This window comes from Parus major, chromosome 4A (assembly GCF_001522545.3).
Source record: "Parus major isolate Abel chromosome 4A, Parus_major1.1, whole genome shotgun sequence".
NCBI lineage: Eukaryota > Metazoa > Chordata > Aves > Passeriformes > Paridae > Parus > Parus major.
The window spans coordinates 3,635,357-3,659,027 of record NC_031772.1 but is presented as its reverse complement, the minus strand read 5'-3'; positions in this window follow the sequence as shown (position 1 = coordinate 3,659,027).

The window sequence follows — 23,671 nt, the reverse complement described above, 5'->3', positions numbered from 1 at the left end:
ATGCTGTGGCCTCTGTTCTGACACCACCTCCAGCATGGGAGGTGCAAGAGGACGTCAAAACCAGGGGAGCAGATGGGAGATGGAGCACTCAGCCCCCAGTCTGAGCCAGGGAAAAGCACACACTGCAGCAACCTGCTGAAAGTTGAAGTAAACAAGCTCCAGAGGGGAAGGGCCACCCATCCCAGCTGGATTCCAGTGGGATATAAATGAGATGTCCAGCAAAGAACTTGCCAGTTTGTGTCTCTTGTACCCTGTGGTGTCAACAAATTATCCTTGCTAAATTCCTCCTATGCATAAACCATATCCTGGTACATGTAGAGTGCATGGAGTGGGTAAACTCAACTCAACCAAAGATTTTGTATAGATCAAATTCCTTTTCATAGGATCTTACATTCAATTTATTCAATTAAACTTATTGAATTAAATTATCCTTGCTAAATTCCTCCTATGCATAAACCATATCCTGGTACATGTAAAGTGCATGGAGTGGGTAAAATTAGCTCACCCAAAGATTTTGTATAATACTTGCTGTTCATTGGATCTTGCATTCAATTTATTACAGTCATTTCCCTGCAGAAATGTTCAAAATATGTTGTTTTTTTTTCCCTGTGTTTTCTCACTTCCTAAGCTCACCACAGGAGTTGGGAGTTATTAGTGGCCATGCTTGTAAAAAGTGAATTTTAGGCCAAATAATTAAGTTTACTATTATTTATTATTAAGTTAAGTTTATTGACTGCAATATCATATTGTGTAGCTACATGATTATGTCAAGTGCCAAATTGTAATTCAGGCCATACTGTCTGTTACAGTATGAGTCTTCTAAATCCCACATGATTTATGCAACTCATACTAAAACTTTTGAATATTCATAACAATCCTCACAATCTGTGGGCAAAATACACCCATAATAATTCACAAATCATTTAAAATAATTAGTACGTTGGAGGATTTTCATTCTGTGATCAATAATTGAACAGTTAAAGGGGTAAAAATCTGTCAAGTGAATTATTCATGGTAAATCTCACCCACTGCAAGCAAAAACTTCAAAGAACACGGCCCCATTCTGCTCCCTCAGACAAGGCACAGTGGATTTCCAGGCTGCAGATCCCATGAGGAAGAGCTCAGGGTCAGTATTTTGTGGGAATCATGTGAGAAATAAAAGATAAAGAATTTAGCACAGGCCACGTAAGGCAGGGTTAAATAGGCATCAGTGACTTTATCAATAAACTGGATTTTGATGTCTCAGTGCCAATATTCTGCATTTCCATGGATGGAATCAAATCAAATGTGATGATCCCACTGGCAGACACGGGGAATGCTGCCCAGCCACTCAACTCAAGCATTTTTGAGTCATGTGCTGAGCAATATAAAGTGTGAAGGCTCCAGACAACAGAACCAAGGCTATTTTCATTAACAAATAACCCCTCTTCCTTTTTTTGATATATCCTTGTGCTACAGATATGTAACAGAGGTTTTGAATCATTGCTTTTAAAACAATTAACTAGTTTATGGTTATTTTATTTTGTTTTCCTCTTCCAAGTGTTATTAATTGTCATTATCTACTGATTAGATAAAGAGTACAGAAGTCTGGAATCTTGTGCTGGGGGTTCCAGATGTATTTTTTTTTCTAAACTCAGAAATAGTTGCAAATGTAATTTATTAATATAAAATTACATTTAAAAATTACATTATTAATAGAAAAATATCTTGCCAATGAAGATTAATAGAATACCATTAGAAGACATGGATTTTCTAACTTTATTGAATCAGTCTCCTAGGAACAAATTGTGTTAGGAGAAGAAAATCTCACTGAATATTCCTATGTATTTGTTGAAGGATATTTTTATTAGATGAATATATTAAGGCTACAGTAATGTGCAAGAATTAGTATCCTGATTTCTTATCACAAGTGGTACTGAGCACCGAGGCAGTGCTCTGCAACCACTGCTTTGCTAAGGAATATCTTATTCATGGTTTAGAGAAGAAGAAAGATGATTACAATTTCTAAATTGCTACACTCATTTCAGAAGAGAAAGAATACAGACAGCAAGCAAAAATGAAAAATATGTTAAGGCCTGTATGGTATAACAAAGGGTATAAATAAATCACTACATCTCTGAAAGCAGAGAAGTTTCCCCTCACCTGACCTCCATCTAGTCACTCTGAGGAGGAGACAGAAGAAAATGATGGATCTTTCCTCATCCTTACTATTTTCTATTTCACAGTCTGGAATGAAAAGACGAAAATCTCATGTGATGAGATTTTAATGTCATGAAATATGAAAGACAAGTTAAGACAGGAATCCTGATCTGAGTGTGGTACCTGAAAACTCTAAAGCGCTATTCTCCAAAGCTCACTTTGGAGTAACAGAGGATTTTGAAATGCTTGTACATAATTTCTACTTCTATTTCTGTTTTGGAGGAAATAGAGCTTGCTCATAGTTTAATAAATTCACTTACAGGCTAAAAGGAAGCACCAGGAACAGAAGGTTTAAAGGAGCATTGGGAATAGCTGCTTACAACAATACAGCTAAAATAAAACCTCTGTGAGGTGCTGAAATGCAGACTCTTTGCTCAGGGCTTAACCAATACTTTAGAGTTGGCATCTGTGACAAATTGGTTCTGGATTATTAGTCAGACCTCAGGCTATTGTTGAGGCATCAATCTCTCATTCTGTGGCATCTGCTCATTCACTAACCTGTGCAGCTTTGTGTCAGAAAGTCAATTTTTGTCCAAGGATTTGATAGATGTTAATGTGATTGTTTCAGCCTCCATCCTTTTGTTCTGGTGATGATGGCTCAAGCTTTACTCTGCAGAATCTTTTAAGACTGAAGCTTGACTGGATAATAAGACACAAGTTTCGAATTCATCTGCCTCTCTCCTGTGCCAAGGAACAGATTTCTCTGCTTAAGATCCAATTCAGCAACCAAAACCCAGAGAAACTGGGTGCAGTTTCTCCCTGTGCCAAGCTGGAACGCTGTGCTGTTGACAGATGTTGTTTTGTGTTGGAGCGTGGGGCTGATGGACACCACCTTGATGTCTCTGGGACATTGCCTGATGACTACTGCAGGATTTAGATTTATTTTATTTTATTCAATATTGCATTATCTGTACTTACACTTTTATATAATATGAGCTTTGGAAATGTTTGACTTAAAGTGGGATGGATTTTCCAAGCTTTTACTTGGGTTACCCTAACTAAAAGAATATAGTTTGAAAAGAAAATGATGATATGTTTCCCATTCTTATCACCCAGTGAATTAATTTCTGGTTTTAGTTATAAATACCAGTTGAGAGATATTTGATTAGATGACTAACCAAGCATTAATGAATTTTCATTACTGTATGAGATAAATTATATATTAACATAATAGTCTTTATGATACCTCATCACCTTTAGAAAACACAGTTTCTATCCCAATTATTTTTTAAATCAGCACTGTAAATGATAACTAATTTTAATGCTCATATTCAGCACTGTGGAATCAAAATCAAAAATATATAGTGGAAAAATAAACCTGACTTGAAAATTAGATTTGTAGTTAGACAAATTATGCATCTGATGGAATTATTTTCTAAAAGTGAAGAATTCATCTTTAGATTTTTAAAGAGAGGAGACCTGCATATAAAGTGATGCTCACTGTGACACTGAAACACACAGATTTTAGTTTCCAAAGTGTCTCAAAGAGGATGAAGTGTTTCCTGTGGAATGTGTGGCACAAACTGCAGTTCCATGATAAAATTGATATCTGTTGGGTCCCCCTAATTAGTATTTCTGCTCTTACATATCTGTCAAACACAGGATGGACCAACAGAACCTAATTAGCTGTTTAAACTCATTTCTGTGCCATGTTTAATCTTGAGCTTGTCACATTTAAATTTCTTTAAACCTTAATAATATTCAAGATCATGCACTCGTGTTAAAGGCAACATGTGTTTGAGCCATAATGAATGGCTGATGGGAAAGTATTCATTATGATCCAACAACTTTTTCCTTTATTTATCCAGGTCAGTCATTTATCTTTTCTGTAAGATTTATGAGGTTGTTTTACTCAAATCAGTGGAAAAAATAAAATCTAATAACTTGTTTTGCATTTCATGTGTTGCTAATTCATCCACATTCTTGATCACTAATACCATAATTTTAATACCCAGCTGAAAAGTAGTGCTTAACTTAATACAAATATTTAATTTTCATTTCACATTAAGCATATAGACTAGCTTAATTGCATTCAATCACTAACATATCTGGAAAAAAAAATACTGGAATTTCTTAACTTCTTTATTAATATTTTTCAAGGAAACTCTAGATGTGAAGCTACTTTAGTTGTCAATATCAAGAGGTAAAAACTCTCTGCAATAAAGAGATATTAAGAATTGCCATAATTTAGCATTTACATCCTTGATTTCACATTCTGAAAAGCAGCTGCAGATGTTTGCTACTCTGACATGTGCTCCCAGCCCATTTTAAGCATTGGTGATTTAATAAATGTTATTAACAAAACTTGTTATTAAGAAGCAATGGAAAGCCATACCAGAAATAGAGCAGTGGTCACTATATAACACTTGCATTAAAGTTTTATACATAAAGTGGATGTAGGAATTCTTGCTGGAGGGAAATTGAGCAATTCATTTTCAAGGCTCCTTAATGCTTTTGCCAAACAAAGCTGGGTGCAGAAAACAGGTGAGACCTTTTTGTAGAAAACAGATGACAAATTACAACAGAGCTGTGCCCAGTGTGAGACATAAGAATCAGCCTTGGGCATCTTCAGGGGCTCAGACCAGATCCTGAGAATGATTTTTCCAGGTAACATCACTGATGTTTCCAGATGGTTTTGAGCAGCTGAGCCTCAGAGCCACAAAAAAGCCAGGCTGGGGCACGTGGACAAACGTCACCATGCCACATGAAATGCAGCCACACTCCTAAGGCTTGTCCTGGTACAAAGCAGTGCTAATATAATATATAAAGGCTATTTCCTGTTTCTCTAGACATCTCCTAAATAAATATATGTCTGCAATATTTTCAAGCTCTAAAAACATGTGTACTATTAATGCCTTGTGGGGGCTGTGCCAAGAGAAAGAAATCTTAAACATTTTGTATCTTCACCAACCCTACACACTCCCTGTCATCCATCATGTAAAACCATTAAAAGACATAAGGTTTTTCAAGAAGGAGATAATTTTCTCCTTTTCTGATGAGGTAATAATATTGTACATCATTTTGGATGAGGATATCTACAGGATGGATGGGTGCCCTGCACAGGGCGTGCATAAAAAACTTTGAGAAGGGACGGTAAAAAAACAGTAGCGTTGCACTCATTGAAATTAATCATTAGTTATTTTTGCCTTAATGAAATTAGTTCATGGATTCTGCTTCAGGATCTTAAGGGGAAGTAAAAATGTGATATTCAAAGTTAGGCAAGGAGTATCTACTCAGAGAAGAAATACCTGCAATAAGATCTGCTCCAATAAGTTCAGAATTCATATTCAAAATGAAAAATCAGGGAACATATCTATTTTGGCATGCTATAATTAATGACTCCTTGATATTGATAGCAAGGTCAGGTTTTTTCATGTTTCATAAATCTTTTTAAATGAGAAAGATAAGGCAACAGTTAAAACACTTTTTTGTTCTTCAGTTCTCTGTGATCTGAATGGAAATTAGCCAAAAAAAGCGTCACCATTAGTCCTCTACATCTTTGCCTGAATTTTCCTGATACATCTAATATTGTGACTTTGAGCAACAGAAATTTACACTCAATGTCATTGACACACATGTTATGACAGAAGCCTAATTTTTAATTTAGACACTGCTAAACTAAACAGGAAGACACGTCCGTGTCATGTTGAGTACTTCATTTTTCCCCTCTATTTTTCATTATCTGCCCTGATTAAAGAGGTCGATTCCTATTCTAAAAATGATGTACAGAGAATAAATTAATAATTTGCTGTGTCAATGCAATTCTTTTTAAGTGACAAGCTGTGAGTCCTTTTACAGTGCTTTGCTGTCCAGATTATAGTACCCAATTTATTCAGGTTATCACATTTTCTAAGCTGTTACCCCTCTGGCAGCTATCACTCTCCATCAGAATCATAGGTCTAAACCAATACCTGATTATTTCTAGATATTTAGGCAGCTGTCCTGTTGATGTGATTTCAAATGAGATTTATTCCTCCTAACAGAAAACCCAGTGTTGATTCACTCAGCTTTATGGCGCTGTAATCAGCAGGAAGCAGCTCTCAGGTAGTCTCCATTTTATTTAAATTGCATTGGCTAGCTCAGCTCATGCTTTTCTTCACTAAATATAATGAAAATATGGAGTGAATAGTTTTCCTAGATGATTGCCCCATTTAAATGCTTAGGGGTTGGTAAGAAGATGCCCTAAAGTAAAATTCTGAATACAGTCTGTACTAAATGTATCAAGACACTTCTCCAGTTTGGCTTTGAGGTTGGAATATGGACTGTTTAAAATTGTGACTAAAATAGAAAATAAAGTAATTGAAACATTTATTGTGTCCAGTGCTGTGAAATCCCCGTCCCCCAGCCTTTGGCAAGGAATAGGATATGTAACAATCATAGCATTTTTCTTTTCTATTTTGCATTTAAATCCATTCACACATCTGTCTTGTGCCAGTCACCACAGAACCATGGAATGGTTTGGGTTGGAAAGCACCTTAAACAACTTCTCTCGTTCCAGGCATCCAGTTAAATTGTCCAGCCTGAAAACTTAATGCACAAAGCCATTATCTGCTATATTTAGGGCATAAAAAAACCATAAAATCATCTGTTTCCCTCTTGTGCAGTGAGCTCATACCCACTGAGGCTGAGCTGGATGTTTAGCTGGTTTCATCAATAAAAATGTAACGGAGGAAGAACTACAATGGAGTCACAAGATTTGTGTTTATGGCTCATGTAGCTGCCCCAAGGAAAAGGCAGGAAGTCACAAATGAGAGAAAGAAGCAGACCAGGGTGTTGTAATTGTGGATGATTTCTTTGGGCTCTGACTAACTCTCACACTGTACGAGTTCCCTGTCTTAAATCCAGCTTCTGGTGCACTCCCCCTCTAAACCAGCTTGGTAAATTAGATATAATTTTTCAAGTATTGCTTTACAAACCAAGTAGCACCAACCCAGCTGGAAGAGTTGTGACAATCACTTGATGTCATTTCCTCACCGTCCCTACCTGAGCAGAGGACTGGAGGCACCAAACCCCACCCAAACCATCCTTCTGCAGCAAGTCATGGCAATTTTACATCTTACATTAATTCCCCTTTCCTGTCCAGGCCAGGGGCACAAAGAACAAAGAGCCAGCACAGGAAATCTGCACTGCAAGGTTCTAAAATTGCCACAAAAATAAAATAGTGTGTGCGTTAGAATACACCGTGCTTCTTGGACAATTTCATCATAATTTGTCATTCATTCTGAGATATTCATTTGTCTAAAAGCAATTAAAGCTTAATTGCTGCATAACCTGAATAATTTAGAAATGCAAATTAGGATAGCAAGCAAGCAAGTATGCGTTCATTAATTTCTTTGTTATCACCATCTGTTTAATTAAAAAAATGAGTTTTACTGAATGACAGCTTGCTAACTATATAAACGTTTTCCTTAATTGAAAATGTCTTTTGCAATTGAGGTCAGCATCTGACAAAAATTGTTTGAGCTTTTTCAAGAAACATTTTCTCTAAACAAATTGTTGTATTTTTAAATTCACATTAAAAAACATTGCCAACATATGCAGTGTAATTCAAGAAATGACATCTTCACTTCTTAATGCAAAGCCATAATTTTAGAAAAAAATCAGTGCTTTGGAAAAGTGATGGTTATTACATGAAAGGTATATGCGATTTATCATCTTTATTATAGATTATTTTGAAAACTTTTATAAAATCCAGATTCAAAATATGAATACCTCTGGCAAAAATAATAGAAAATCATCTGAAGAAGGAAGGAATGTTTCAAAAGATGGATCAGTGCTTTTGTTTGGGAAATAAAAGTAAAATAGTTTTTCTAGTAACATCCTTATGAAGAAGTTAGTTCTTTACAAGAATATACAGGTCTTCATGACTAATATTTATCAAACTCATTTTATTCCACCTGGTTTTGTTCCCACCACCTTTTCTCCATCTGTAGCAGGGTGGGCAGGTCCTGGTACAGGTACCCAGAGAAGCTGTGGCTGCCCCTGGATCCCTGGAAATCTCCAAGGCCAGGTTGGATGGGGCTGGAGCAGCCTGGGACAGTGAGAGGTAACCCTGCCCATGGCACTGGATGGGCTTTGAGGTCCTTCCAACACAAACCATTCAATAATTCTATGATTTCTATACTCAGGAAAAAAGGAAAATCATTTGCACTACATTAACACGTGTTTTAATGTCATCTTACATTTATCTTGGGTTGGTCTAAACAGACAAAACTGGGGGTCTGAGGACAGAGCTGCAAATAAATAATGCACATGCCTGCAAGCCCACTGTGTGTTAATCAAGATTTAAGCTATCAGTCCCATACTTTCTCTGAGATCAGTGAATCATCATCTGGGAGTGGAATCTGGAGGAGTGCAGAGGGGCAATGTTGTACTCCTGTACTGCAAACTCATTTAATATTCACCTTGTGTGGTTTACACAATTAATTATATTACTTTGCTGTAATTTAAGTTACACTTGGCTTCTACTTCTCCTACTGCAGTTAACAGAAACTTTCTCTTTATGGCTTCTGTATCAGCACGAACATATTTATAGAGGGCCCAAAAAGGCCTTTCTGCATGGAAGGCAACAGTGGTGATAAAGATGACAAAACTTTGGTGATTTGCACTGAAAAAAATCCCCAAGAATGCACTTTCTCTCATGCTACTCTTTGCTGTATCCCCTTTTGCAGTAAATTACTGGGGTAACTGGGATATGTGCCCTTAAATATTTTGTTAGTAGACTTTAAAAAAAGAAAAACCTTTCAATGTAAGGTCATGGTTGTTCCCCCAAACAGTTAAAAACTCAATGTGGCAAAAGTCAGGGTGACACTGCAAGCCTCAGGACTTGGTAATTCCCTTGCAGGAAGTGTCTCTGTCCTCATTTAAATGGTCTTTAGATTTTTCTAAGTGTGGTATAAAAATCATCTGACATTTGCAGGCTCTTCCTGAATGTTCTGATTATCACAGAAGGCTCTGGGTAACACAACAAATACTGAGCAACTTTTTGATGGCAGGAGAATGCAACAGGAGCTCGTGAAGAATCCCAGCCTGGATCTGTTTGGGAGGAAACCTTGTGTGATTCAGGTGTTCGTGGTTGTTGTGGGCAGATGCACAGTTTTGTCAAACTGGAAAATTCCTTATGAAACAAAGTAACCCTGGTGATTAGCTGCAAGAAATTTTTGTTTGCTTATGATTTGGAGCTACTCTAATGTGAGTGTGGATATTAATGTGTTTTCATGGAATTACAGTGAAATTACATGGGAGATTTAGCAGGTAACACAACACAAACACTTGTGGAAACACAGAAAGGTGAAAATTTGTGGACAAAACCATCAAAAAATCCCACTGAATGCAAAAATATAAAACCCCAAGGAAACAAAATCAAACTACAAATTATCAGCGTGGGTTTGTCAAAGTTGTACAATCCCAGTGTTGAGGTATTAATTTGTAAGTACCATATTAACACTTATGCATCAAAGGATCATTTTGGCTGGATATTTTTTCTCCTTTCACTAGATGGCAATATTGTATTATATTTCAGTATATAAGTAATGTTTAAATAAACAAGGCACAAAGATAGCCAAGTAAACTGGTTCAGTGCATTAGAGAAATTAAGGGATAATTAAATTAAAATTTTACTTTAACAACTTGTATTTCCACAACCTCTCTCAGTAAGAATATCACTTAGGTTTTCTCTTTGATGAACCACGTACCACTTCTTTGGTGGGACAGTGAGGTTCAGCACTTTTCCCCCCAAAATGATATCAACCCTCCCTCTGCAGCTCCCATTGAGAGGGATTCCCAATTCCTGTTTCTCTGCACACAATAACTAAAGGGAAACCAAAGACTGAAGTGCAAACACACTTCATTTTATTAGTCAGTGTCATTAGCATGGTTTCCTCATTACTCCTGTATATATGTGGTGGCATTGTTTGGGATCCCTGCTATGTGACCTTTCTAGTCCTTACAGCTCCCTGAATTTGCCCTTACCTCAAGAGGTCACATGGAATTAATTCTCCTCAGCCTCAGATTAAAGTTGTGTTTGTTTCCACTCTTTTTCTGTACCTTTGCAGCAAGAACCAAGCGAAGCAGGAAACATTAGATGAAGCAGAAGACTGATTTATTGGTTAAAGGGAAAGAAAATGTATTACAGAAGAAGAATGAGAAAGTTGCAGTGACAGAACCTGCACTTGAGGTGTGTTCTAAACATTAATTGGACCAGGAAACAGAACCTCAGTCAAGCCTGTATGCTCAGGTCATTAAGCAAAAGATTTATTTATAGGTTTTTTCAGATTCACTAGCTGTGTAACCTCGACAGGAATGATTGAGAGAGTTTGATTTCAGGTGACTGAACACCCATTTGCTCCAGGCATGTTTCTGGTTGGTAGGAAATAAGGTATTTAAGATTCAGCTTTTGAGAGCTGGCAAGAACTAGTGCTAGTGCACACAACCTGCAGAGTCTGGAGAAATTGTTTTAATGATGAAAGGTGATTAGGAAGCAGTCCTGATGGCAGCAGCCTCATTTTTCTTCCACAAAGCTACTCTTTTCCCCGGTAAACTTTTATATGGTGGCAAATCAAAGCAGTCTGAAAAACAGTTCCCTGCCTCCTGGTCCACTTGCTATCAAAAGGGCTTGAAAACTCTCTTTGACTTTGAAAAAGTCATCTGGTGTGATCAGGACGGGTTTGACTCTGGCACTGCAGCTGCAGCATTTACTGCAGGAAGAGACCCAGTGCTTGACAAGGAAGGGAGCACTTGAGGAAAGCACCACCAGACACACACATCTCCTTCAGGCACCCTGCACAGATACCCAGCCAGAGTTCCAGGAGACATCCAAGGATTTTCAGTCCAGCCCTGCCTTACTAATGATTACACGTGTAACAGCTGTAAAGCAAGGCAATAAACCTTACATCAGAGCTCATTATAAGCGATTCATTTCCTGACTCAATTCCGAGATCATTATATCATCTAAAAGAAATGAAAATTTCAGATGTGGATCTCTAAGTGGCTCATTCTAGATACATATCACTGAAAACATTCAGCTGATATAACAGGCAACCATACAACAGAATCCATTTTGGAACTTTTATTGACCTTTCTTACTATTTAAGTCTTTATTTAGATTGTAGTTGCTTTCAAGATATTCACTCTAATTAATTTTAAAATTGTGTTTTACAGACTAAAATGTTTTTTTTTTCTTTTTGAATTTATGTCTGCATTTGGTTTTAGCATTTCTTCCCCCCACCCTCCTGTTACATCAGGTGTAATCGAAGACATTAGCTCTGCCTACAAACCTTGTCCTACAAAAGACTCTTTGTATCAGCAAAATACCACTGATACCTTTCCCTGGAAAGTGATGCAGTGAAAATTCACGAAAACAGAATATACCTAATCTAGTTCCTTACTGTTATTGCCTTATTGCAGTAGCATCATCCATTTGGCCACAGACTAACACAAAGGTAATTGGATTTTGGCTCTCACTAATTCCAGTGGAAAGCTGTAGAACCTTACTGCTAATCAATTAGAAACTTCTTTTGGCTTCTAGTGAGATTTTGTACATGGACAATCCACTTATTTTTCTCATTTCATCAGTAACATTTATTCTGAGCTTCTATGCTACTCAGGACAAGGAGTCATATCTTACATGGCTAAAGAAATTGTTGGTTTCCAGGCTGTTTACATAAAATTCCATTTTATGTCTGTTCCAGTTTGCATCTGTCTGTACTGAGCACGGGACATCAGCCATAAACTGTGTTCAAGGGTCTCTCTGCTCTTCCTGTGCAATGAAATAAACTCTTGGAAGGAATAATTCATTCTCCTGGAAGGAATAATTTAACTGATATGGCTTCATATCCCCATATACATCCCTACACTATAGAAACAACATAGAAATAAACATTTTCAGGAACTATTTGTTTGCCACAATGACCTTGGCATATTATTTACTACTTGATTTTTCCTTTGTGGCAAGCACCAAAAAAAGGGATAGCAAATGGTTGTCCTGTTCAAGAAACAGTACAATGCCTGTGTTCCAGTTCAGGGCTCTGATGCATCATCACATCAGCTTCAGTCATGGAGGGTTATTTCATTCTAACACCTTTTTTTCCCACTACTTCCTATTTTCTTATGGGAGGGAAAAAGAAGAGAAAGGAAAATCTCCATGAATTCAAAGGCTAAGGGTATGCCTTGGTCTTTCAGAGAGGTTAGAAGGAGGTGAGGTAAAGGAATAAACTTAATGGATCATTTTTAGTATTCCTTTTGAATAAAATTTAAATTAGAGAAGATGTATACCACAGTATTTTTGAACTGCAAGATGCAGGATAACTATTGAACTCCTCCCTTGCTTATTAAATTGGTAATAAAATAAAAAGGAGACAGAAGCATCCTCATTTAACCCCCTATTTAGCATGCAAATCACTAATAAGGGGGGTTTGCAAAGTCTCTGATGCAAATTGTGAATAAACATGAAGGGTGAAGTAACAAGTGAAGATATGATTTGGGCTTTAAGCACTTTACATCCTTTTATACCGAACTTCCACACGTGATTTATTACAGCAGTATAACATCATCTTTACACCTACAAGGACTTTTAGCGAATACTACAAATGTTTTCTGCATATCAAACATTCCCACATCAAATACAAACGGTGAATGGGCATTCTGGCTGGGATGTGCATCAAGACAGTGCTGCAGAGCTACACCAGCAGCCTCATTATTCCACAGTCCTGACTTGTGGCTCGGGGGAATCAACGGAGCTGAGAACGCACACGATGACTTTGAGCGTTATCTCTGCTTATTTGGGTTTAGGAAGTTGCAGTAATTCAAAGCAGGCTCCAAGCAGAGCTCTCAGACACGTCCTGAGCTGTCAATAAGTGGAAGGTAACAGAGCAAAGAGCTCGTGCTGGTGTAGGACAGTTCATGTCCTGGACAGGCTGGAGGGACCCGAGGGCTGAGCCACCGTCCCAGAGCAGCCTCAGGTGCCCCTCTGGACAGCACCACCAGTGACACTGCAAGGTCCAGCTTTAACTCCTACAGGCAAAAAGGGAGGTCTGAAAACTTCACTTTTCAAAGAGCTGCCACCTCAAGATGTAAATTTAACAATTACTGCAAGAAAATCATTAAGAAGGACTATATTTTTTATTATATGTTGGATCTATGATGAATTTTTGGGAATTCTCTGTAATCCATGACAAGGGGTGGGAGGGGATGTAAATCACATTGCAGTCAGCTGATCCCATGACATTTCTTTCATTTAAGGTCAAAACCTCATTATTTCAATATAATGAAATCTGGAAGCAGACATTGGTTTCGATTTGCCTCTAGCCTAAAATTCCACTCAGAACATGAAATGAAGTCACAACTTAATAGTGGTTCCTCATACAAATGCCAGAAAACATGGATGACCAGGGCAGAAAATGCCATGCCTGATTTTTAAGATACTTAGTATTAGATTCTGAAGTGAGTTTGATGTATTCTGTTGAGTTCAACACTGTTTCCTTATGAAAAATCAGTTCCTTTACTACAGTGATAACTGCTATTCACAATCTGTATCTGCTGATCTTTGAGGTGTTATTGACAAAGAATATTTAAATAGGGGTTCAAGCAACAACTTTCTTTAATTCCAAGACTGACTTCTCCAACCTAGGTATTAAATTAATTGATCAGTGCTAAGGGATGATTCAAGAAACCATCAGCTACTCCAAACAGCCCCCCAGAGCTGCCACTCTTCAGCCTTTGGCTTTATCCTCATGAAAAAGCTTCAGACAATCACTGTGGTCTTGAGCTCCTTGGGAAGGAGTGGGACAAGAGAACAAATGGGGCTGAGACAGAGTTCACAAATTAAATTACCAGGTATTATAAGGCAGCAATGTAATTATATATTATGGAACTTCAAAGCTCAATACTCATATAATCTTCCCCGTTCTCCTATAAAATATATTTAACATTAAAAAAAGTCAGGGAGGTCTCATACTGAGGTCTGCTAGGCTTTAAATACTTATTGATGAGGATGACTGAGGCATTTCAGTGGCTGTGTGGTGCACAAGGGGATCATATCAGCTCCCTGGCCAAACCCACACAGCTCCCTTTTGCTCTGTTACTCCTTCATGTCTGCTCCCACTTGGGCAGATTTCTCCATTTTTGGGGGAAAATTCTGCACTCTCAAAGCTGCACTTGCTCTCTGCCCCTTCCACTCATCACACTTCTGTTACCTCTCCCAACCTCAGCTCGTTCTCTGTGAGAAGTTAACAGAAATACAAACCCCGATGTCCTAACTATTGAGTTGTGAGGAGTTTGGGATGCAGGTTTTTATTTTTAGTTTATCTAGCGGTAGCTGGCTTTTCCAGATGGAAAGATGACGCTACAAAGCACAGCGCATATTTGTCTTCATGAATTTCCGTTGTTATGTCTCTGGCTGAATATTCATTATGAATTGATCAACATATTTTATTGCTATGTCTCACACAGATTGTTTCTGGCTCTTGCTGCCTATCAACATGTTGATTCACCAACTGGTAGGCCATTTAATTTATCAGCTGTTTTCAGGGCTAATATTTAGAGAGAAAAGAGCACAAAAATAACTAAAAAAACAAACAACAAATAGAAAAATAAAAGAAAGCCCTTATCAACTATTGTGCTCAGTAGTGACAAAGGAGTGCATCAGTGTCCAAGCTCAGCCTAATCAGCAGGCTGCAGTGTTGGTATTGCCACGTTACAGCCCAGCTTCAGCTGACCCAGGCAAAGGGGACTGAGGCAGCCTCTCCTATCTTCCTCCCCCAGACTGGCAGAGCAGGAACAATGCTGATTTGTTTATAGCAAATCTCTTAACTTCATGTCCAAATGTCCTGCCCCACTCTCAGAGCTGCTGCCGTATGCCGGAACAGACGCCGGGCTACTGCCATGACCTCAGATCACTGAGGCTTCAGCTTTACTGATGGCACTTTCAAATATAACTGTGTAGGAAAGTATGCCTCAAAGTCTGCTTTTGAACCATGTTAAAAAAAAAAAAAAAGCCTTATTATTTTTACCCTGTTTTCTGCAAAGACAGAATAATACTAACCCGTGTATCGCTGTGTTTTACACCACTTTTCAGTCAGTCAGTGATCTGTGGCCCTTGCATATTTTCAGTGTCAGATTACACATACACATCATAGATCACCGGATGTTTTGATACATATGTCTCCAATTCATGCTAATTAACACTTCCAAACCGATTCTCAGTGCACTCAGACCTTCAGACATCAGGGGCCCCCCAAATGAACCTTGGAAGGAAACCTGTTATTTCCAGACTTGGAATTAACCTGCCCAGAACCAGAGAGCAGATGCTCAAGGGTGAGTGTGGCAGACCAGTTGCTCAAGTGAAGCTGTTACAAGTCTGGTCAGAGCTATGAAATTCCTTACAAGTCTTCACATTAATCTTGCCCATATTAAAAAAAGAGGATGCTCAAGAAAAAAAACTGGAATTAGTTTAGCCCTGGGCCTAAATCTCACAATTTGTCCCAAACTCTGTAGAAACAGTCTGGGGAGGTTTGGTCAAAGGTTGGACTCCAAAATTTTGGAGTTTTCCAGCCTGAATGGTTCCATGGTAAAGAAGGGCCCTCCAGAATCATTATTCACACACATGGAGTACAGACCATTCTCATTTGCACAGAATACAGTGAAAAACCACACAGCTGAGAGCTTCTCTGACAGTGGCAGCTAAATGCTGTCAGCTAAAGCCTGTTTTACCTAGGGATTAATTAGTGAGGTATTTAACTGACACAGGAGAGCCTTTTCCAATTTGGAGGAGGGTACAGGCCTTGCATAAATGAAAATGTGATGTGACTTGTCATTTAAAAACCTAAATTTTAAGGACAGTATTTTCTTTTTAGAGACTCACACAGAAATTTATGATTTATTCCAGTATGGTTACCCTTCCAGGACAAGCACACAGAACTGCTAGAGAAGATAAAGGCCAGTGTCAAAAAATGCCAGTCGTCCACTGATGAAGTTGGTGAAGTAGGATGTATAGATAAAATCATAAATTTATGCAGAACATGTCAATACACCTTCCTAACAATGCAGCGAAGTTTGAATGATAAATTAGAACAATTGGAAAGCCACTTCCAAGAGAAAATGAGCAGCTCCTTATTTAAGCTTTACTAGATCCCTGTTCTCATGCACCACAGCCCAGCAAGCACATCCTTTAAGGTGGGTAATTGACAATACTGAAAAGTGTGCCACTGTTCCAGACTGCCCCTGGATTAGATTTCCAGACAAGCTACCTTAATGACTCTTTAAATACCTTATGTTGTCACTCTTGGTGGCAATAATTTGAAATTTTGTATAATTTGTTTCAGCTTAGGTTCTTATTTCATGTAAGAGCTCAGCTGCTTTGCTGAAACATTTGTATAAAATCAGCTTTATAGAACAAAAACTGAATATTTTTTAAAATAAATGTTATTATTTGACCTTTTATGAGTGAGCAGCAGTTAAAAGTGAGAGCAGTAGAAGGTTATGCCCAACATCCTAAAATTGCTTGCATGTCCTGCATATAATTCAGGTTTAAGAATTGATTGCTATAGCAAGCCATGAAAATCCAATATTTAATTTACTCACAAAGAATAAGTCACAAAAGCTGATACACTGTGCAAGGACATGTCTGTTGTTACATTCACAGACAAATCAGCATTTTTGTATGGAAATAAGTAAAAGATTTCTCCATCACCATAGCCAAAGAAATCCTCAAAATATCTGATGGTTTGGTTCTTAAACATTTCACTGCTCCAAGCTCTTCTCATATAGAATTGTGTTCACATTAAATTGACAAGGGCAGTGGCAAGGGGATGGACTCTGATCCTTTCATCAACAATGCTCAGTTGTATAAAAATATGCAGAGAAACTTGAACATCAAAAGGAAATTCAATGCTTTTCCTCAAGTGATTCTTGCAAATACTTTTCAGCTGTACTTCTGTGCACTAAAATTTACATAATGATATTAAATAGCAGTAATAATAAATAGCGTCTCTGCAGTTAAAATACAGGTACACGTGACATTTTGTACACACTCAGTTTGCTCTGCAGGATAAAATCACTATCAAGAACCCTGACTTTTTACTTCATAAATTCTAAGCAGTGTGTTCACCAGAGAGCAAGAGATATGAATACCTGGAGTTAATTCAATTAGACATATGACAAACATTCAACAGTGTTGAGGAAAACAAGTTTTGACTGCTTTATTAATATTTTTCACTGGCAGAAACATTTAAAATGCCAGCTGCAAAAGTTACATATTACTAATACTTCCATTATGCATCTGAAAATAAAATAAATTGTGCACGGCAACATCTCAAAACTGAATTAACCAAATCACATCATTCTGGGAACATAATTCTGGAGAGTTGAGATGCTTCTCAGATAAGCAGACATAAAAATTTAATACCTTCCAGCACTTGATTCTGCACAGAAGAAATTTCAGGATCTGCTGTGACTAAACATGGGCTACATTTGTAATAATCCAACCACTACACCGTCACTTTAAATGTCAGTATTGTTATTCAGCATGATTTCCTCTGTATGATGGCTCAAGTCAATTATAATGACAGATAGCATCCTACTGGCTTATCTGATTACCTCTGACCTTTTAACAGCTGCAGAAAGCCAAAACAGCCTGAAAGAAGAACTCATGCATATATGACACAAAACTGGAATTTCATATCTGAGCCATAGTCAAGAACTCATTGAATGTCAGCAGATTTCTGACAAAGCCTATATCAAATAATTTCTTGGATGGTTTGGCACCACGAGAGCCTGTCATTTATTATGGCTGAATACTGACAGGAGACATAAACTTGATTAATTTTATATCAATACAAGATACGAAAGTCATTACAACATACAGTTCATTTTAAAAATTTGGAATCCACTACCCAAAGTAACAATTCATTTTGAGTATTATTTCTTTTATCAGAAGCTTGGTTAGGTGATTTAAAGCTGGGCTTCACAGGGAGACAAAAATCAATATGGAGTGCAATTGCGTATATTCAAAAAATGTGCTTTATTTTTGAACAACAGATTACCAACCAACTACTCACAGAAGTCTCTCACCCCTCACATGTCTTTTCTCATTCCTCAGACATGATTAGTCATTTGTGACTCTGATAACTCATCAAAAGTTTATCTTTGTGTTGCTAAAAAGCCCAGAAATGCCCAACCCATCCCTTGTGCTATTCTGAAAAAGTCATCCAAAATGAAGCTGCAGCTGCTTCTCATATTAAGCTGATATTAATTTCAATTCTCTTCAAAATCTTCAATTAATATTCATGGAATTTTTCAAACTGAGAATATTGGTTAAAAACAGTTTTAAATTCTCTGTACAAAAACCCCCACCAGAACAGAATAGCAGAATAGAAATTTGACAGTTCCACAACTGAGACAAAATCCCAGCTATCCTTGGGAAAACATCACAACCACCATTTATCTTCACCTGGAGCACAGTTCCACCCCAGGAAATCACTGGTACCATGAGTTGCCCCTTTTGGGAGTCAGCTGAGAGAATGAACAGTAAGAAGCAACTCAATGGTTACATTTATTGACAATTGAACTTTAAAGATGAAAACCAAAAATACCAGAATCAGTTGACTTCTAAAACTTATGAACAACTAAATTTGTAGTATCTGGCTAAAGGAGAACAAAACAAGAAAAGTAAAATGTCTACAGAGTTTTTTGTCCTGCCTGTTGTCTTCTCATAACTAATTATGCCAGTTCATGCTTCAAAAGGAAAGTTGTTATTTTTTGGTTGCTTGCTTTAATTTACAAACCTTTCTTTGGGAACTCATTTTTAAAAAAGTCTCTGCTCAGATGCTCCTAAAGGCCCCATCACACCCACACTCCATTTTCTCACCCCCTTTGCACCAGCTGCACATTTCCTGGGGCTTTGGAAACTTCGGTGCTTGATCAATCCCTGACCCTGAGCACTCTGCCCTGGTCTGCAAAGTTCTCACAGTAAAAACAAGGACACCTGACTCAATGGAATGGGGACCTTCACCCCAGTGAGTTTCAGAAAAATAAATATTGAAGAGATGGAAGAATGCAATTAGGATAGTAATACATATCAAACAATGTTAATAACCTTTAGAAGCAGAGAGAATATCCAGTTTATTCAGCTATCATAAAACAAATATTAAACATACTCTGGGAAAAAAGAAATGATATGTCATTTCTGCTCAGAAAAGTAATTAAAAAGTGAACAGAATGGCTTGGCAGCTGCACAATAATCCCCTCCAATATCTCAAACAGCCCATACTGGTGCAAGATGCTCCACCTAGCATCAGTAGATAAGAATATTGCAGCAATCAATGGAATGTGTCCAATTTCCTTAAAGTCTTTCAACTACTGAGCAGAAATAATACAAATTTCAGGAGAAAATTGGAAAAAAATTCACATATTACTCCTAAAAAGAGTAACAGAGGGGATTGTGCCAGAATGAATTACTGTGTTCCTTCAAGAAGGAGAACAAGAATTTACTGATTGTGAGGCCCAAAGCAGTCAATACATGTCTGCAAGAGTTCAGCAGCCTCCCCTCTGAAATATGCTACAGGAAGGGACTGCTGTGTGTAAAGCTCTGTATGGATGCCATAACGTCTATTACAAGAGAAAAGTCAATTAATGTGCAATCCAAACCTGACTTTGGAGTTTATCTGCACACAGAATAAAGTCAGTAGCAGTAAGAGTATGCTATTTCCTCCAACAGTGGAGAAAATGAGGATGGTTTAATCAATATTATGACAATTTAAGTTTTGCTACCCTACTAGTCAACTCAGTAAACATTTATTGTGCAGGAAGGGAATGTATTGGAAACAGGACAGTCAGAGGAGAAAAGACCAGTTAGCAGCTTCCTAGGAAGCCAATCTTATTGCATATTCCAAGAGATGCTTTACAAAAGAAATGCTCCTTGAAAGCTGGCTGGCAGATATCCTAAATAGCAGAGTCTTTAGGTTTATGTTTGCCTTGGAGTTTTTATTTAAACCCCACAAGTTTTCAGAGTGAAAGAGCCCGTCCACCTTCACTGTGTATGTGCCAAATGTCTCCCCAGACAAGTGCACCAGCCCTGGTGGTTTATAAAGGTGGAAGATGGAGACAGGAAAGGTCTCAGTGGCATCAGGGTGCAGCTCATTGCTCCTCTGCTTCGAGCAGTGAAGACAACGAGGGACTCCCACTGATGCCTTTTTGGGCTACCTAAAACAGAGGGCAGACAAAATTAAGGGAATAAAAAGCAGTTCTAGCCTAGAAACAGAGGGCAGACAAAATTAAGGGAATAAAAAGCTGTTTTAGGCATTGAAGGGCCCTCAGGTGCATTCAAGGCAGATGGAGCCCACCCAGAGGCTGCACTCAAAAACTGGACAGTGGGTCATGGGTTTTCATATTTTTATAAGTTTGAGCCATTTGCATATTGGGGGTAAATCTTCCAATTCCAGCTCCAGGTAATGAAGTCATTTACCCCAAGTTTGCTGCCCCCAACTCACTTTCGTTTACATTTCTCAGGCCTGAGGCAGTGAGGTGTCCTTGATTGCCAGGCCTGGAGAGGAATTGCTGTGTCTGACCAAAGTGGGAAGGCAGCAGCTGGCACTGAATATGGAGTTCAGAGTTCTGCACTAAAGAACTGCAGGATTACAAACCTATGAAAAATATAAAAGCTAAAATCCTAAGGCATCATCACAAAAACCACAGAGAGGAATGTTTATTTTTGCTGTGGGTGGTGCACTCTGTACCAGTCCACCCCCATGTGCTTCCACTTCACAATTTAGAAGCCAGGTTTGTGTCTTAGATAATGTCTATGAAAAATTTGAGAGCCAGTTATTTTTTAGGACAGCTGAAACAAGGAGTGGAGCATGTAAGGTTTGAACTGCAGTGCTGAGGCCTTCCAGCTTCATTTTCACTCCTCATGCTGAGGAGTGCAAAACAGGGGAAAAGCTTAAAACTGCATTTAAAGTGGAGAATGGGTCCCAAAGTGCCTAAACTAACCTCATCCTCCTTTTAATAATCTCCCTAAGCTTCCACAGAAAATACCTTCCTTTGTTTTCAAACCAGAAACCACAAGCCAATTAATGCTCTGTGAAAAAAATTGTTGTTAAGGTTGTGTTTCAAACTCAAATGGCGATACTTTACAGTAAATGGACTTTATTTAATGCTCAATTAAATTTTAATTGCTTGGTGACACTATTCATAATCATCAAACTAGCTAATGTTTATTAATAGCCATTTCTGATAGAGTATAGCACCTCAGATTTCCATGTGAATTTGGGAAGACAAAAATAAATTTGATACAGTTGCCAGCTGAACAATCACATTAAACACACCTCTTGCTTTAATACTCAGGTGGCCTTAGCATATTTGAAAGTTTAAAACAAATAAAGTGCAGGTAATAAATAAACTGTAGATATTAGGGCAAAAAACATCTCTCACACCTTGAAATCACTGAGACAGCACCAGAAAATATATTGGAAGTCACTTCACTGGAAACAAATCATCAGGGAATTACCACCTCAGAACAACTTCTAAATATCAGACATTTTAAACACCCCCATCCTAATTTAACAAAGTTATTCTCTGACAGTCACACATTTTAACACTCACCTCACTATCAGCAGGCTTCCCTCATATATTTCTCCCATGGCAAACTCAAATCCTCCTAAGGAACTTCTTCACTTTCTGCCCTTTGGGCTTGAGGCTTTCCAGAAGTTGCTTCTAATTGGTAGTTTGATGCTAGCTGGGGGAAGAAATTAAGCCCTTCATCATTCCCCACTGACCTGCTGCCTTGTAGGTCATGCATTTCCCACTATGAAAATCAGGTGTTAGTAGGAAAGCAGAATAAAGTGAATAAGCATTTGAAACATGGCTTTAATGTGTGGATATAATCAACATTGAAAATTCAAGTTACTGCCACATCCACAAGGTTTTTAACTGTAGGCAGCATATGTGGGCTGGTATTTTTATTCAGTTTTTCATTGTGTTTGGGGGAACTGTGGTGATGAGACCATTCTGTCTTCCGCTGTAAGAACAGCACAGAAAGTTAATTGTGGCTTTGAGCAGCTCAGTTCCTTTAGGAGTGTACACATTTGTCATGGATAGGTGTGAGAGCAGGTCATGAATTGTTCTGGAGAGGAAGGAAAGTCTTTTTCTGTCATCAGGTTTCCAGGTCTACACAAACTTCAGCTGCTCTCCTCATTCCAATGCATGATTTTTATACATTGGAACCATTTAACCATAATATATATATATATATATTCACTGTGTGCAGTTGTTTTTAGTGACTGATGTCCTCACTCTGATTTTTGGGTGTCCCAAAGGTGAGCTCTGCTGGAATCACCTGCAGTCACCTCACACAGGGTTTCCAGGTGCACATCAGCAGGCTGAGGATGAGAGAGAAAGTAGGAGTGAGATGATTTAAAGGAATTTATTTGGCATTTGAAGGGGAAAAGTTCCCTCCTCTTCCCACAGCACGAATGTGCTTTAAGGCACAAACCATTTCCATGATGGTATTTCCATCTCTGTGGTGGTGCTTTATCAGCCAAGAGCAGCATAATGGGAATGGTTCATTTCCAGTTGGAATACCCTGGTCCTGTCCTGAGCCATATTTCCTCTGGTCCTCCAAATAGTTCAAATAATCTACCAAGAGCTTCCTTTCTTGATGTGAATTACTGGCTTGCTGCCAAAAGGCAAAATTAAATCCTATGCAATTTTTTATGTAATAAATCCATTATTTTATGAAATTCACATCTAATCCAGAAAGTAATTTTCAAAATTCTCCAGAATTAATTTGGCAAAGTTAACTTTAAAAATCATATTCTCCTCTCTAGTACATAAACTGTGAACACCTAAATTTGCACACTTGAGAGGTCTCACCTTTACCTAGTATGCTTCCAAGGCCTTATTTACATTGCCAGGTAAATGACTCTCAACATGAAATTATCATCTAAATTCTCATTCAAAAATGTGATAACTTTACTTTTTGACACATGCTCATGCTCTTAAAATTGCCTCTTTAGTACTTGAAAGTGCTTTAAACTCCCCTATTATTTTGCAGTCCTTTTCACAGCATTTAAAGATATCAATTTTTTTTTCCTTAGGCTCAGCATGTTGGTCAGAGGACTGGACCCTGTGTTGGGTCAGGAATTAGAGAGGCACCATCCTCTCGCCTCAGAAAGGTGCCCTGGACAGAGTTTCTGGGGCAGGCACAGGGCTGAGTAACCTCCTGTGCTGCCTGGATTTATCTTAAGGAATTGTTGCATTAACTTGATTAAAACACACAAGTTGCAGAGGGAATGGAAATGCCTGAGTCCTCATTTTCAATGAGTTCACTGGGAGTTGCCTCCCTGCCCCTGGAGTGCATTAATACCTCAGATATTTTGATAGCTGAGATAGTGCCACACAAACCCAGCACGCACCACAGTCCCCAGCTATATTTAATTAGGATAGAAAGTATATATATATATATATCTTCATTCTGTTAATA